This window comes from Scyliorhinus torazame, chromosome 20, assembly GCF_047496885.1.
Source record: "Scyliorhinus torazame isolate Kashiwa2021f chromosome 20, sScyTor2.1, whole genome shotgun sequence".
In the NCBI taxonomy this organism is placed as follows: domain Eukaryota; kingdom Metazoa; phylum Chordata; class Chondrichthyes; order Carcharhiniformes; family Scyliorhinidae; genus Scyliorhinus; species Scyliorhinus torazame.
Genome location: NC_092726.1, coordinates 35,593,756 through 35,610,231, shown reverse-complemented (window position 1 = coordinate 35,610,231; position 16,476 = coordinate 35,593,756).

The window sequence follows — 16,476 nt, the reverse complement described above, 5'->3', positions numbered from 1 at the left end:
CACTCCAACACCGCATACTCCACACCCCAGAACCGCACACTCCACACCCCAGCACCGAACACTCCACAACCCAGCACCGCACACTCCACACCCCAGCACCGCAGTCACACCCCAGCACCGCACACTCCAAACCCCAGCACTGCACACTCCACACCCCAGCACCGCACACTCCACTCCCCAGCACCGCAGACACACCGCAGCACTGCACATTCCACTCCCCAGCACCGCACACTCCACACCACAGCACTGCACACCCCAGACCCCAGCACCGCAGTCACAACCCAGCACTGCACACTCCACACTCCAGCACTGCACACTCCACAACCCAGCACCGCACACTCCACACCCCAGCACCGCACACACCACACCCCAGCACCGCACACTCCACACCCCAGCATTGCACACTCCACACCCCAGCACCGCACATTCCACACCCCAGCATTGCACACTCCACACCCCAGCACCGCACGCTCACACCCCAGCACCGCACACTCCACTCCCCAGAACCGCACACTCCACACCCCAACACCGCACACTCCACACCCCAGCACCGCACTCTCCACACCCCAGCACCGCACACTCCACACCCCAGCACCGCAAACTCGACACCCCAGCACCGCACACTCCACACCTCAGCACCGCACACTCCACACCCCTGCTCCGCAGTCACACCCCAGCACCGCACACTCCACACCCCAGCACCGCACACTCCACAACCCAGCACCGCACACTCCACACCCCAGCACCGCAGTCACAACAATGCACCGCACTCTCCACACCCCAGCAACGCACACTCCACACCCCAGCTCCGCACACTCCACACCCCAGCACCGCACACTCCACACCGTAGCACCGCAATCACACCCCAGCACCGCACACTCCACAGCCCAGCACTGCACACTCCAAACCCAGCACTGCACACTCCACACCCCAGCACCGCACACTCCACACCCGAACACCGCACACTCCACACGCCAGCACAGCACACTCCACACCCCAGCACCGCACACTCCACTCCCCAGCACCGCACACTACACAGCCCAACACCGCACACTCCGCACCCCAGCACCGCACACTCCACACCCCAGCACCGCACACTCCACACCCCAACACCGCACACTCCACACCCCAGCACCGCACACTCCACACCCCAGCAGCGCACACTCCACACCCCAGCACCGCACACTCCACACCCCAGCACTGCACACTCCTCACCCAAGCACCGCACACTCCACACCCCAGCACCGCACACTCCACACCCCAGCACCGCACACTCCACACACAAGCACCGCACACTCCACACCCCAGCACCGCACACTCCACACACCAGCACCGCACACTCCACACCCCAGCACCGCACACTCCACACCCCAGCACCGCAGTCACAACAATGCACCGCACACTCCACACCACAGCAACGCACACTCCACACCCCAGCACCGCACACTCCACACCCCAGCACCGCACACTCCACACCGTAGCACCGCAGTCACACCCCAGCACCGCACACTCCACAGCCCAGCACTGCACACTCCACACCCAGCACTGCACACTCCACACCCCAGCACCGCACACTCCACACCCGAACACCGCACACTCCACACGCCAGCACCGCACACTCCACAACCAGCACCGCACACTCCACTCCCCAGCACCGCACACTACACAGCCCAACACCGCACACTCCACACGCCAGCACCGCACACTCCACAACCAGCACCGCACACTCCACTCCCCAGCACCGCACACTACACAGCCCAACACCGCACACTCCACACCCCAGCACCGCACACTCCACACCCCAGCACCGCACACTCCACACCCCAGCACCGCACACTCCACACCCCAGCACCGCACACTCCACACCCCAGCACCGCATACTCCACACCCCAGCACCGCACACTCCACAACCCAGCAACGCATAATCCACACCCCAGCACCGCACACTCCACACGCCAGCACTGCACACTCCACACCCCAACACCGCATACTCCACACCCCAGAACCGCACACTCCACAACCCAGCACCGAACACTCCACAACCCAGCATCGCACACTCCACACCCCAGCACCGCAGTCACACCCCAGCACCGCACACTCCAAACCCCAGCACTGCACACTCCACACCCCAGCACCGCACACTCCACTCCCCAGCACCGCAGACACACCCCAGCACTGCACACTCCACTCCCCAGCACCGCACACTCCACACCACAGCACTGCACACTCCAGACCCCAGCACCGCAGTCACAACCCAGCACTGCACACTCCACACTCCAGCACTGCACACTCCACAACCCAGCACCGCACACTCCACACCCCAGCACCGCACACACCACACCCCAGCACCGCACACTCCACACCCCAGCATTGCACACTCCACACCCCAGCACCGCACATTCCACACCCCAGCATTGCACACTCCACACCCCAGCACCGCACGCTCACACCCCAGCACCGCACACTCCACTCCCCAGAACCGCACACTCCACACCCCAACACCGCACACTCCACACCCCAGAACCGCACTCTCCACACCCCAGCACCGCACACTCCACACCCCAGCACCGCAAACTCGACACCCCAGCACCGCACACTCCACACCTCAGCACCGCACACTCCACACCCCTGCTCCGCAGTCACACCCCAGCACCGCACACTCCACACCCCAGCACCGCACACTCCACAACCCAGCACCGCACACTCCACACCCCAGCACCGCAGTCACAACAATGCACCGCACTCTCCACACCCCAGCAACGCACACTCCACACCCCAGCTCCGCACACTCCACACCCCAGCACCGCACACTCCACACCGTAGCACCGCAGTCACACCCCAGCACCGCACACTCCACAGCCCAGCACTGCACACTCCAAACCCAGCACTGCACACTCCACACCCCAGCACCGCACACTCCACACCCGAACACCGCACACTCAACACGCCAGCACAGCACACTCCACACCCCAGCACCGCACACTCCACTCCCCAGCACCGCACACTACACAGCCCAACACCGCACACTCCGCACCCCAGCACCGCACACTCCACACCCCAGCACCGCACACTCCACACCCCAGCACCGCACACTCCACACCCCAGCACCGCACACTCCACACCCCAGCACCGCATACTCCACACCCCAGCACCGCACACTCCACAACCCAGCAACGCATAATCCACACCCCAGCACCGCACACTCCACACGCCAGCACTGCACACTCCACACCCCAACACCGCATACTCCACACCCCAGAACCGCACACTCCACAACCCAGCACCGAACACTCCACAACCCAGCATCGCACACTCCACACCCCAGCACCGCAGTCACACCCCAGCACCGCACACTCCAAACCCCAGCACTGCACACTCCACACCCCAGCACCGCACACTCCACTCCCCAGCACCGCAGACACACCCCAGCACTGCACACTCCACTCCCCAGCACCGCACACTCCACACCACAGCACTGCACACTCCAGACCCCAGCACCGCAGTCACAACCCAGCACTGCACACTCCACACTCCAGCACTGCACACTCCACAACCCAGCACCGCACACTCCACACCCCAGCACCGCACACACCACACCCCAGCACCGCACACTCCACACCCCAGCATTGCACACTCCACACCCCAGCACCGCACATTCCACACCCCAGCATTGCACACTCCACACCCCAGCACCGCACGCTCACACCCCAGCACCGCACACTCCACTCCCCAGAACCGCACACTCCACACCCCAACACCGCACACTCCACACCCCAGAACCGCACTCTCCACACCCCAGCACCGCACACTCCACACCCCAGCACCGCAAACTCGACACCCCAGCACCGCACACTCCACACCTCAGCACCGCACACTCCACACCCCTGCTCCGCAGTCACACCCCAGCACCGCACACTCCACACCCCAGCACCGCACACTCCACAACCCAGCACCGCACACTCCACACCCCAGCACCGCAGTCACAACAATGCACCGCACTCTCCACACCCCAGCAACGCACACTCCACACCCCAGCTCCGCACACTCCACACCCCAGCACCGCACACTCCACACCGTAGCACCGCAGTCACACCCCAGCACCGCACACTCCACAGCCCAGCACTGCACACTCCAAACCCAGCACTGCACACTCCACACCCCAGCACCGCACACTCCACACCCGAACACCGCACACTCAACACGCCAGCACAGCACACTCCACACCCCAGCACCGCACACTCCACTCCCCAGCACCGCACACTACACAGCCCAACACCGCACACTCCGCACCCCAGCACCGCACACTCCACACCCCAGCACCGCACACTCCACACCCCAACACCGCACACTCCACACCCCAGCACCGCACACTCCACACCCCAGCAGCGCACACTCCACACCCCAGCACCGCACACTCCACACCCCAGCACTGCACACTCCTCACCCAAGCACCGCACACTCCACACCCCAGCACCGCACACTCCACACCCCAGCACCGCACGCTCCACACACAAGCACCGCACACTCCACACCCCAGCACCGCACACTCCACACACCAGCACCGCACACTCCACACCCCAGCACCGCACACTCCACACCCCAGCACCGCAGTCACAACAATGCACCGCACACTCCACACCACAGCAACGCACACTCCACACCCCAGCACCGCACACTCCACACCCCAGCACCGCACACTCCACACCGTAGCACCGCAGTCACACCCCAGCACCGCACACTCCACAGCCCAGCACTGCACACTCCACACCCAGCACTGCACACTCCACACCCCAGCACCGCACACTCCACACCCGAACACCGCACACTCCGCACGCCAGCACCGCACACTCCACAACCAGCACCGCACACTCCACTCCCCAGCACCGCACACTACACAGCCCAACACCGCACACTCCACACCCCAGCACCGCACACTCCACACCCCAGCACCGCACACTCCACACCCCAACACCGCACACTCCACACCCCAGCACCGCACACTCCACAACCCAGCACCACACACTCCACACCCCAGCACCGCACACTCCACACCCAGCATCGGACACTCCACACCCCAGCACCGCACACTCCACACCCCAGCACCGCACACTCTGCACCCCAGCACGGGACACTCCACAACCCATCACCGCACACTCCACACCCCAGCACCGCGCACTCCAGACCCCAGCACTGCACACACCACACCCAGGCACAGCGCACTTCACACCCCAGCACCGCACACTCTACACGCCAGCACTGCACACTCCACACCCCAACAGCGCATACTCCACACCCCAGAACCGTACACTCCACACCCCAGCACCGAACGCTCCACAACCCAGCACCGCACACTCCACACCCCAGCACCGCAGTCACACCCCAGCACCGCACACTCCAAACCCCAGCACTGCACACTCCACACCCCAGCACCGCACACTCCACTCCCCAGCACCGCAAACACTCCCCAGCACTGCACACTCCACTCCCCAGCACCGCACACTCCACACCACAGCACTGCACACTCCAGACCCCAGCACCGCAGTCACAACCCAGCACTGCACACTCCACACCCCAGCACTGCACACTCCACAACCCAGCACCGCACACTCCACACCCCAGCACCGCACACACCACACCCCAGCACCGCACACTCCACACCCCAGCAATGCACACTCCACACCCCAGCACCGCACACTCCACACCCCAGCACCGCACACTCCACACCCCAGCACCGCACACTCCACACCCCAGCACCGCACACTCCACACCCCAGCATTGCACACTCCACACCCCAGCACCGAACACGCCACACCCCAGCTCCGCACATTCCACACCCCAGCATTGCACACTCCACACCCCAGCACCGCACACTCCACACCCCAGCACCGCACACTCCACACCCCAGCACCGCACACTCCACACCCCAGCACCGCACACTCCACACCCCAGCATTGCACACTCCACACCCCAGCACCGCACACTCCACACCCCAACACCGCACACTCGACACCTCAGCACCGGACACTCCACACCTCAGCACCGCACACTCCACACCCCAGCTCCGCAGTCACACCCCAGCACCGTACACTCAACACCCCAGCACCGCACACACCACACCCCAGCACCGCACACTCCACACCCCAGCACCGCAGTCACCCCGATGGAGCATCGGACACTGCACACCCAAGCAACGCACACTCCACACCCCAGCACCGCACACTCTGCACCCCAGCACGGCACACTCCACACCCCATCACCGCACACTCCACACCCCAGCACCGCGCACTCCAGACCCCAGCACTGCACACTCCACACACAGGCTCAGCATACTCCACACCCCAGCACCGCACACTCTACACCCCAGCACCGCACACTCCACACCCCAGCACTGCACACTCTACACCCCAGCACCGCGCACTCCACACCCCAGCACCGCATACTCCACACCCCAGCACCGCACACTCCACAACCCAGCAATGCATAATCCACACCCCAGCAACGCACACTCCACACGTCAACACTGCACACTCCACACCCCAACACCGCATACTCCACACCCCAGAACCGCACACTCCACACCCCAGCACCGAACACTCCACAACCCAGCACCGCACACTCCTCACCCCAGCACCGCAGTCACACCCCAGCACCGCACACTCCAAACCCCAGCACTGCACACTCCACACCCCAGCACCGCACACTCCACTCCCCAGCACCGCAGACACACCCCAGCACTGCACACTCCACACCCCAGCACCGCACACTCCACACCACAGCGCTGCACACTCCAGACCCCAGCACCGCAGTCACAACCCAGCACTGCACACTCCACACCCCAGCACTGCACACTCCACAACCCAGCACCGCACACAACACACCCCAGCACCGCACACACCACACCCCAGCACCGCACACTCCACACCCCAGCATTGCACACTCCACACCCCAGCACCGCACACTCCACACCCCAGCACCGCACACTCCACACCCCAGCACCGCACACTCCACACCCCAGCACCGCACACTCCACACCCCAGCATTGCACACTCCACACCCCAGCACCGCACACTCCACACCCCGAACACCGCACACTCCACACGCCAGCACCGCACACTCCACACCCAGCACCGCACACTCCACTCCCCAGCACCGCACATTACACAGCCCAACACCGCACACTCCACACCCCAGCACCGCACACTCCACACCCCAGCGCCGCACACTCCGCACCTCAGCACCGCACACTCCACACCTCAGCACCGCACACTCCACACCCCAGCTCCGCAGTCACACCCCAGCACCGCACACTCCACACCCCAGCACCGCACACTCCACACCCCAGCACCGCACACTCCACACCCCAGCACCGCAGTCACAACAATGCACCGCACACTCCACACCCCAGCAACGCACACTCCACACCACAGCTCCGCACACTCCACACCCCAGCACCGCACACTCCACACCCGAACACCGCACACTCCACACGCCAGCACCGCACACTCCACACCCCAGCACCGCACACTCCACTCCCCAGCACCGCACACTACACAGCCCAACACCGCACACTCCACACCCCAGCAGCGCACACTCCACTCCCCAGCACCGCACACTCCACACCCCAGCACTGCACACTCCACACCCCAGCACCGCACACTCCACCCCCCAGCAACGCACACTCCACACCCATGCACCGCACACTCCACACCCCAGCACCGCACACTCCACACCCCAGCACCGCACACTCCACACGCCAGCACCGCACACCCTACACCCCAACACCGCACACTCCACACCCCATCACCGCACACTCCTCACCCCAACACTGCACACTCCACACCCCATCACCGCACACTCCTCACCCCAACACTGCACACTCCACACCCCAGCACTGCACAATCCACACCCCAGCACCACACACTCCACACCCCAGCACCGCACACTCCACACACAGCATCGCAAACTCCACACCCCAGCACCGCACACTCGACACCCCAGCACCGCACATTCCACACCTCAGCACCGCACACTCCACACCCCAGCACCGCACACACCACACCCCAGCACCGCACACTCCACACCCCAGCATTGCACACTCCACACCCCAGCACCGCACATTCCACACCCCAGCATTGCACACTCCACACCCCAGCACCGCACGCTCACACCCCAGCACCGCACACTCCACTCCCCAGAACCGCACACTCCACACCCCAACACCGCACACTCCACACCCCAGCACCGCATTCTCCACACCCCAGCACCGCACACTCCACACCCCAGCACCGCAAACTCGACACCCCAGCACCGCACACTCCACACCTCAGCACCGCACACTCCACACCACTGCTCCGCAGTCACACCCCAGCACCGCACACTCCACACCCCAGCACCGCACACTCCACAACCCAGCACCGCACACTCCACACCCCAGCACCGCAGTCACAACAATGCACCGCACTCTCCACACCCCAGCAACGCACACTCCACACCCCAGCTCCGCACACTCCACACCCCAGCACCGCACACTCCACACCGTAGCACCGCAGTCACACCCCAGCACCGCACACTCCACAGCCCAGCACTGCACACTCCAAACCCAGCACTGCACACTCCACACCCCAGCACCGCACACTCCACACCCGAACACCGCACACTCAACACGCCAGCACAGCACACTCCACACCCCAGCACCGCACACTCCACTCCCCAGCACCGCACACTACACAGCCCAACACCGCACACTCCGCACCCCAGCACCGCACACTCCACTCTCCAGCACCGCACACTCCACACCCCAACACCGCACACTCCACACCCCAGCACCGCACACTCCACACCCCAGCAGCGCACACTCCACACCCCAGCACCGCACACTCCACACCCCAGCACTGCACACTCCTCACCCAAGCACCGCACACTCCACACCCCAGCACCGCACACTCCACACCCCAGCACCGCACACTCCACACACAAGCACCGCACACTCCACACCCCAGCACCGCACACTCCACACACCAGCACCGCACACTCCACACCCCAGCACCGCACACTCCACACCCCAGCACCGCAGTCACAACAATGCACCGCACACTCCACACCACAGCAACGCACACTCCACACCCCAGCACCGCACACTCCACACCCCAGCACCGCACACTCCACACCGTAGCACCGCAGTCACACCCCAGCACCGCACACTCCACACCCAGCACTGCACACTCCACACCCCAGCACCGCACACTCCACACCCGAACACCGCACACTCCACACGCCAGCACCGCACACTCCACAACCAGCACCGCACACTCCACTCCCCAGCACCGCACACTACACAGCCCAACACCGCACATCCACACCCCAGCACCGCACACTCCACACCCCAGCACCGCACACTCCACACCCCAACACCGCACACTCCACACCCCAGCACCGCACACTCCACAACCCAGCACCACACACTCCACACCCCAGCACCGCACACTCCACACCCAGCATCGGACACTCCACACCCCAGCACCGCACACTCCACACCCCAGCACCGCACACTCTGCACCCCAGCACGGGACACTCCACAACCCATCACCGCACACTCCACACCCCAGCACCGCACACTCCAGACCCCAGCACTGCACACACCACACCCAGGCACAGCGCACTTCACACCCCAGCACCGCACACTCTACACGCCAGCACTGCACACTCCACACCCCAACAGCGCATACTCCACACCCCAGAACCGTACACTCCACACCCCAGCACCGAACGCTCCACAACCCAGCACCGCACACTCCACACCCCAGCACCGCAGTCACACCCCAGCACCGCACACTCCAAACCCCAGCACTGCACACTCCACACCCCAGCACCGCACACTCCACTCCCCAGCACCGCAAACACTCCCCAGCACTGCGCACTCCACTCCCCAGCACCGCACACTCCACACCACAGCACTGCACACTCCAGACCCCAGCACCGCAGTCACAACCCAGCACTGCACACTCCACACCCCAGCACTGCACACTCCACAACCCAGCACCGCACACTCCACACCCCAGCACCGCACACACCACACCCCAGCACCGCACACTCCACACCCCAGCAATGCACACTCCACACCCCAGCACCGCACACTCCACACCCCAGCACCGCACACTCCACACCCCAGCACCGCACACTCCACACCCCAGCACCGCACACTCCACACCCCAGCATTGCACACTCCACACCCCAGCACCGAACACGCCACACCCCAGCTCCGCACATTCCACACCCCAGCATTGCACACTCCACACCCCAGCACCGCACACTCCACACCCCAGCACCGCACACTCCACACCCCAGCACCGCACACTCCACACCCCAGCACCGCACACTCCACACCCCAGCATTGCACACTCCACACCCCAGCACCGCACACTCCACACCCCAACACCGCACACTCGACACCTCAGCACCGGACACTCCACACCTCAGCACCGCACACTCCACACCCCAGCTCCGCAGTCACACCCCAGCACCGTACACTCAACACCCCAGCACCGCACACACCACACCCCAGCACCGCACACTCCACACCCCAGCACCGCAGTCACCCCGATGGAGCATCGGACACTCCACACCCAAGCAACGCACACTCCACACCCCAGCACCGCACACTCTGCACCCCAGCACGGCACACTCCACACCCCATCACCGCACACTCCACACCCCAGCACCGCGCACTCCAGACCCCAGCACTGCACACTCCACACACAGGCTCAGCATACTCCACACCCCAGCACCGCACACTCTACACCCCAGCACCGCACACTCCACAACCCAGCACTGCACACTCTACACCACAGCACCGCGCACTCCACACCCCAGCACCGCATACTCCACACCCCAGCACCGCACACTCCACAACCCAGCAACGCATAATCCACACCCCAGCACCGCACACTCCACACGCCAGCACTGCACACTCCACACCCCAACACCGCATACTCCACACCCCAGAACCGCACACTCCACACCCCAGCACCGAACACTCCACAACCCAGCACCGCACACTCCACACCCCAGCACCGCAGTCACACCCCAGCACCGCACACTCCAAACCCCAGCACTGCACACTCCACACCCCAGCACCGCACACTCCACTCCCCAGCACCGCAGACACACCCCAGCACTGCACACTCCACACCCCAGCACCGCACACTCCACACCACAGCGCTGCACACTCCAGACCCCAGCACCGCAGTCACAACCCAGCACTGCACACTCCACACCCCAGCACTGCACACTCCACAACCCAGCACCGCACACAACACACCCCAGCACCGCACACACCACACCCCAGCACCGCACACTCCACACCCCAGCATTGCACACTCCACACCCCAGCACCGCACACTCCACACCCCAGCACCGCACACTCCACACCCCAGCACCGCACACTCCACACCCCAGCACCGCACACTCCACACCCCAGCATTGCACACTCCACACCCCAGCACCGCACACTCCACACCCCGAACACCGCACACTCCACACGCCAGCACCGCACACTCCACACCCAGCACCGCACACTCCACTCCCCAGCACCGCACACTACACAGCCCAACACCGCACACTCCACACCCCAGCACCGCACACTCCACACCCCAGCGCCGCACACTCCGCACCTCAGCACCGCACACTCCACACCTCAGCACCGCACACTCCACACCCCAGCTCCGCAGTCACACCCCAGCACCGCACACTCCACACCCCAGCACCGCACACTCCACACCCCAGCACCGCACACTCCACACCCCAGCACCGCAGTCACAACAATGCACCGCACACTCCACACCCCAGCAACGCACACTCCACACCACAGCTCCGCACACTCCACACCCCAGCACCGCACACTCCACACCCGAACACCGCACACTCCACACGCCAGCACCGCACACTCCACACCCCAGCACCGCACACTCCACTCCCCAGCACCGCACACTACACAGCCCAACACCGCACACTCCACACCCCAGCAGCGCACACTCCACTCCCCAGCACCGCACACTCCACACCCCAGCACTGCACACTCCACACCCCAGCACCGCACACACCACCCCCCAGCAACGCACACTCCACACCCATGCACCGCACACTCCACACCCCAGCACCGCACACTCCACACCCCAGCACCGCACACTCCACACGCCAGCACCGCACACCCTACACCCCAACACCGCACACTCCACACCCCATCACCGCACACTCCTCACCCCAACACTGCACACTCCACACCCCATCACCGCACACTCCTCACCCCAACACTGCACACTCCACACCCCAGCACTGCACAATCCACACCCCAGCACCACACACTCCACACCCCAGCACCGCACACTCCACACACAGCATCGCAAACTCCACACCCCAGCACCGCACACTCGACACCCCAGCACCGCACATTCCACACCTCAGCACCGCACACTCCACACCCCAGCTCCGATGTCACACCCCACCACCGCACACTCCGCACCCCAGCACGGCACACTCCACACCCCAGCACCGCACACTCCACACCCCAGCACCGCACACTCCACACCCCAGCACCGCACACTCCACACCCCAGCACCGCACACTCCACACCTCAGCACCGCACACTCCACACCCCAGCTCCAATGTCACACCCCAGCATCGCAATCTCCGCACCCCAGCACGGCACACTCCACACCCCAGCACCGCACACTCCACACCCAGCATCGCACACTCCACACCCCAGCACCGCACACTCCACACCCCAGCACCGCACACTCCACACCTCAGCACCGCACACTCCACACCCCACCTCCGATGTCACACCCCAGCATCGCACTCTCCGCACCCCAGCACGGCACACTGCACACGCCAGCACCGCACACTCCACACCCAGAATCGCACACTCCACACCCCAGCACCGCACACTCCACACCCAGAATCGCACACTCCAAACCCCAGCACCGCACACTCCACACCCCAGCACCGCACAATCGACACCCCAGCACCACACTCTCCAAACCCAGCACCGCACACTCCACACCCCAACACGGCACACTCCACACCGCAGCTCCGATGTCACACCCCAGCACCGCACACTCCACACCCCAGCACCACACACTCCACACCTCAGCACCGCACACTCCACACCCCAGCTCCGATGTCACACACCAGCACCACACACTCCACACCCCAGCACGGCACACTCCACATCCCAGCACCGCACACTCCACGCCCCAGCACTGCACACTCCACACCCCAGCACCACACACTCCACAACCCAGCACCACACACTCCACACCCCAGCACCGCACACTCCGCGCCCCAGCACCGCACACTCCACACCCCAGCACCACACACTCCACAACCCAGCACCACACACTCCACACCCCAGCACCGCACACTCCACACCCAGCATCGGACACTCCACACCCAAGCAACGCACACTCCACACCCCAGCACCGCACACTCTGCACCCCAGCACGGCACACTCCACACCCCAGCACCGCACACTCCACACCCCATCACCGCACACTCCACACCCCAGCACCGCGCACTCCAGACCCCAGCACTGCACACTCCACACCCAGGCACAGCACACTCCACACCCCAGCACCGCACACTCTACACCCCAGCACCGCACACTCCACACCCCAGCACCGCACACTCCACACCCCAGCACCGCGCACTCCACACCCCAGCACCGCATACTCCACACCCCAGCAACGCATAATCCACACCCCAGCACCGCACACTCCACACGCCAGCACTGCACACTCCACACCCCAACACCGCATACTCCACACCCCAGAACCGCACACTCCACACCCCAGCACCGAACACTCCACAACCCAGCACCGCACACTCCACACCCCAGCACCGCAGTCACACCCCAGCACCGCACACTCCAAACCCCAGCACTGCACACTCCACACCCCAGCACCGCACACTCCACTCCCCAGCACCGCAGACACACCCCAGCACTGCACACTCCACACCCCAGCACCGCACACTCCACACCACAGCGCTGCACACTCCAGACCCCAGCACCGCAGTCACAACCCAGAACTGCACACTCCACACCCCAGCACTGCACACTCCACAACCCAGCACCGCACACAACACACCCCAGCACCGCACACACCACACCCCAGCACCGCACACTCCACACCCCAGCATTGCACATTCCACACCCCAGCACCGCACACTCCACACCCCAGCACCGCACACTCCACACCCCAGCACCGCACACTCCACACCCCAGCACCGCACACTCCACACCCCAGCATTGCACACTCCACACCCCAGCACCGCACACTCCACACCCCGAACACCGCACACTCCACACGCCAGCACCGCACACTCCACACCCAGCACCGCACACTCCACTCCCCAGCACCGCACACTACACAGCCCAACACCGCACACTCCACACGCCAGCACCGCACACTCCACACCCCAGCGCCGCACACTCCGCACCTCAGCACCGCACACTCCACACCTCAGCACCGCACACTCCACACCCCAGCTCCGCAGTCACACCCCAGCACCGCACACTCCACACCCCAGCACCGCACACTCCACACCACAGCACCGCACACTCCACACCCCAGCACCGCAGTCACAACAATGCACCGCACACTCCACACCCCAGCAACGCACACTCCACACCACAGCTCCGCACACTCCACACCCCAGCACCGCACACTCCACACCCGAACACCGCACACTCCACACGCCAGCACCGCACACTCCACACCCCAGCACCGCACACTCCACTCCCCAGCACCGCACACTACACAGCCCAACACCGCACACTCCACACCCCAGCAGCGCACACTCCACTCCCCAGCACCGCACACTCCACACCCCAGCACTGCACACTCCACACCCCAGCACCGCACACTCCACCCCCCAGCAACGCACACTCCACACCCATGCACCGCACACTCCACACCCCAGCACCGCACACTCCACACCCCAGCACCGCACACTCCACACGCCAGCACCGCACACCCTACACCCCAACACCGCACACTCCACACCCCATCACCGCACACTCCTCACCCCAACACTGCACACTCCACACCCCATCACCGCACACTCCTCACCCCAACACTGCACACTCCACACCCCAGCACTGCACAATCCACACCCCAGCACCACACACTCCACACCCCAGCACCGCACACTCCACACACAGCATCGCAAACTCCACACCCCAGCACCGCACACTCGACACCCCAGCACCGCACATTCCACACCTCAGCACCGCACACTCCACACCCCAGCTCCGATGTCACACCCCACCACCGCACACTCCGCACCCCAGCACGGCACACTCCACACCCCAGCACCGCACACTCCACACCCCAGCACCGCACACTCCACACCCCAGCACCGCACACTCCACACCCCAGCACCGCACACTCCACACCTCAGCTCCAATGTCACACCCCAGCATCGCAATCTCCGCACCCCAGCACGGCACACTCCACACCCCAGCACCGCACACTCCACACCCAGCATCGCACACTCCACACCCCAGCACCGCACACTCCACACCCCAGCACCGCACACTCCACACCTCAGCACCGCACACTCCACACCCCACCTCCGATGTCACACCCCAGCATCGCACTCTCCGCACCCCAGCACGGCACACTGCACACCCCAGCACCGCACACTCCACACCCAGAATCGCACACTCCACACCCCAGCACCGCACACTCCACACCCAGAATCGCACACTCCACACCCCAGCACCGCACACTCCACACCCCAGCACCGCACACTCCACACCCCAGCACCACACTCTCCAAACCCAGCACCGCACACTCCACACCCCAACACGGCACACTCCACACCCCAGCTCCGATGTCACACCCCAGCACCGCACACTCCACACCCCAGCACCACACACTCCACACCTCAGCACCGCACACTCCACACCCCAGCTCCGATGTCACACACCAGCACCACACACTCCACACCCCAGCACGGCACACTCCACATCCCAGCACCGCACACTCCACGCCCCAGCACTGCACACTCCACACCCCAGCACCACACACTCCACAACCCAGCACCACACACTCCACACCCCAGCACCGCACACTCCACGCCCCAGCACCGCACACTCCACACCCCAGCACCACCCACTCCACAACCCAGCACCACACACTCCACACCCCAGCACCGCACACTCCACACCCAGCATCGGACACTCCACACCCAAGCAACGCACACTCCACACCCCAGCACCGCACACTCTGCACCCCAGCACGGCACACTCCACACGCCAGCACTGCACACTCCACACCCCAACACCGCATACTCCACACCCCAGAACCGCACACTCCACACCCCAGCACCGAACACTCCACAACCCAGCACCGCACACTCCACACCCCAGCACCGCAGTCACACCCCAGCACCGCACACTCCAAACCCCAGCACTGC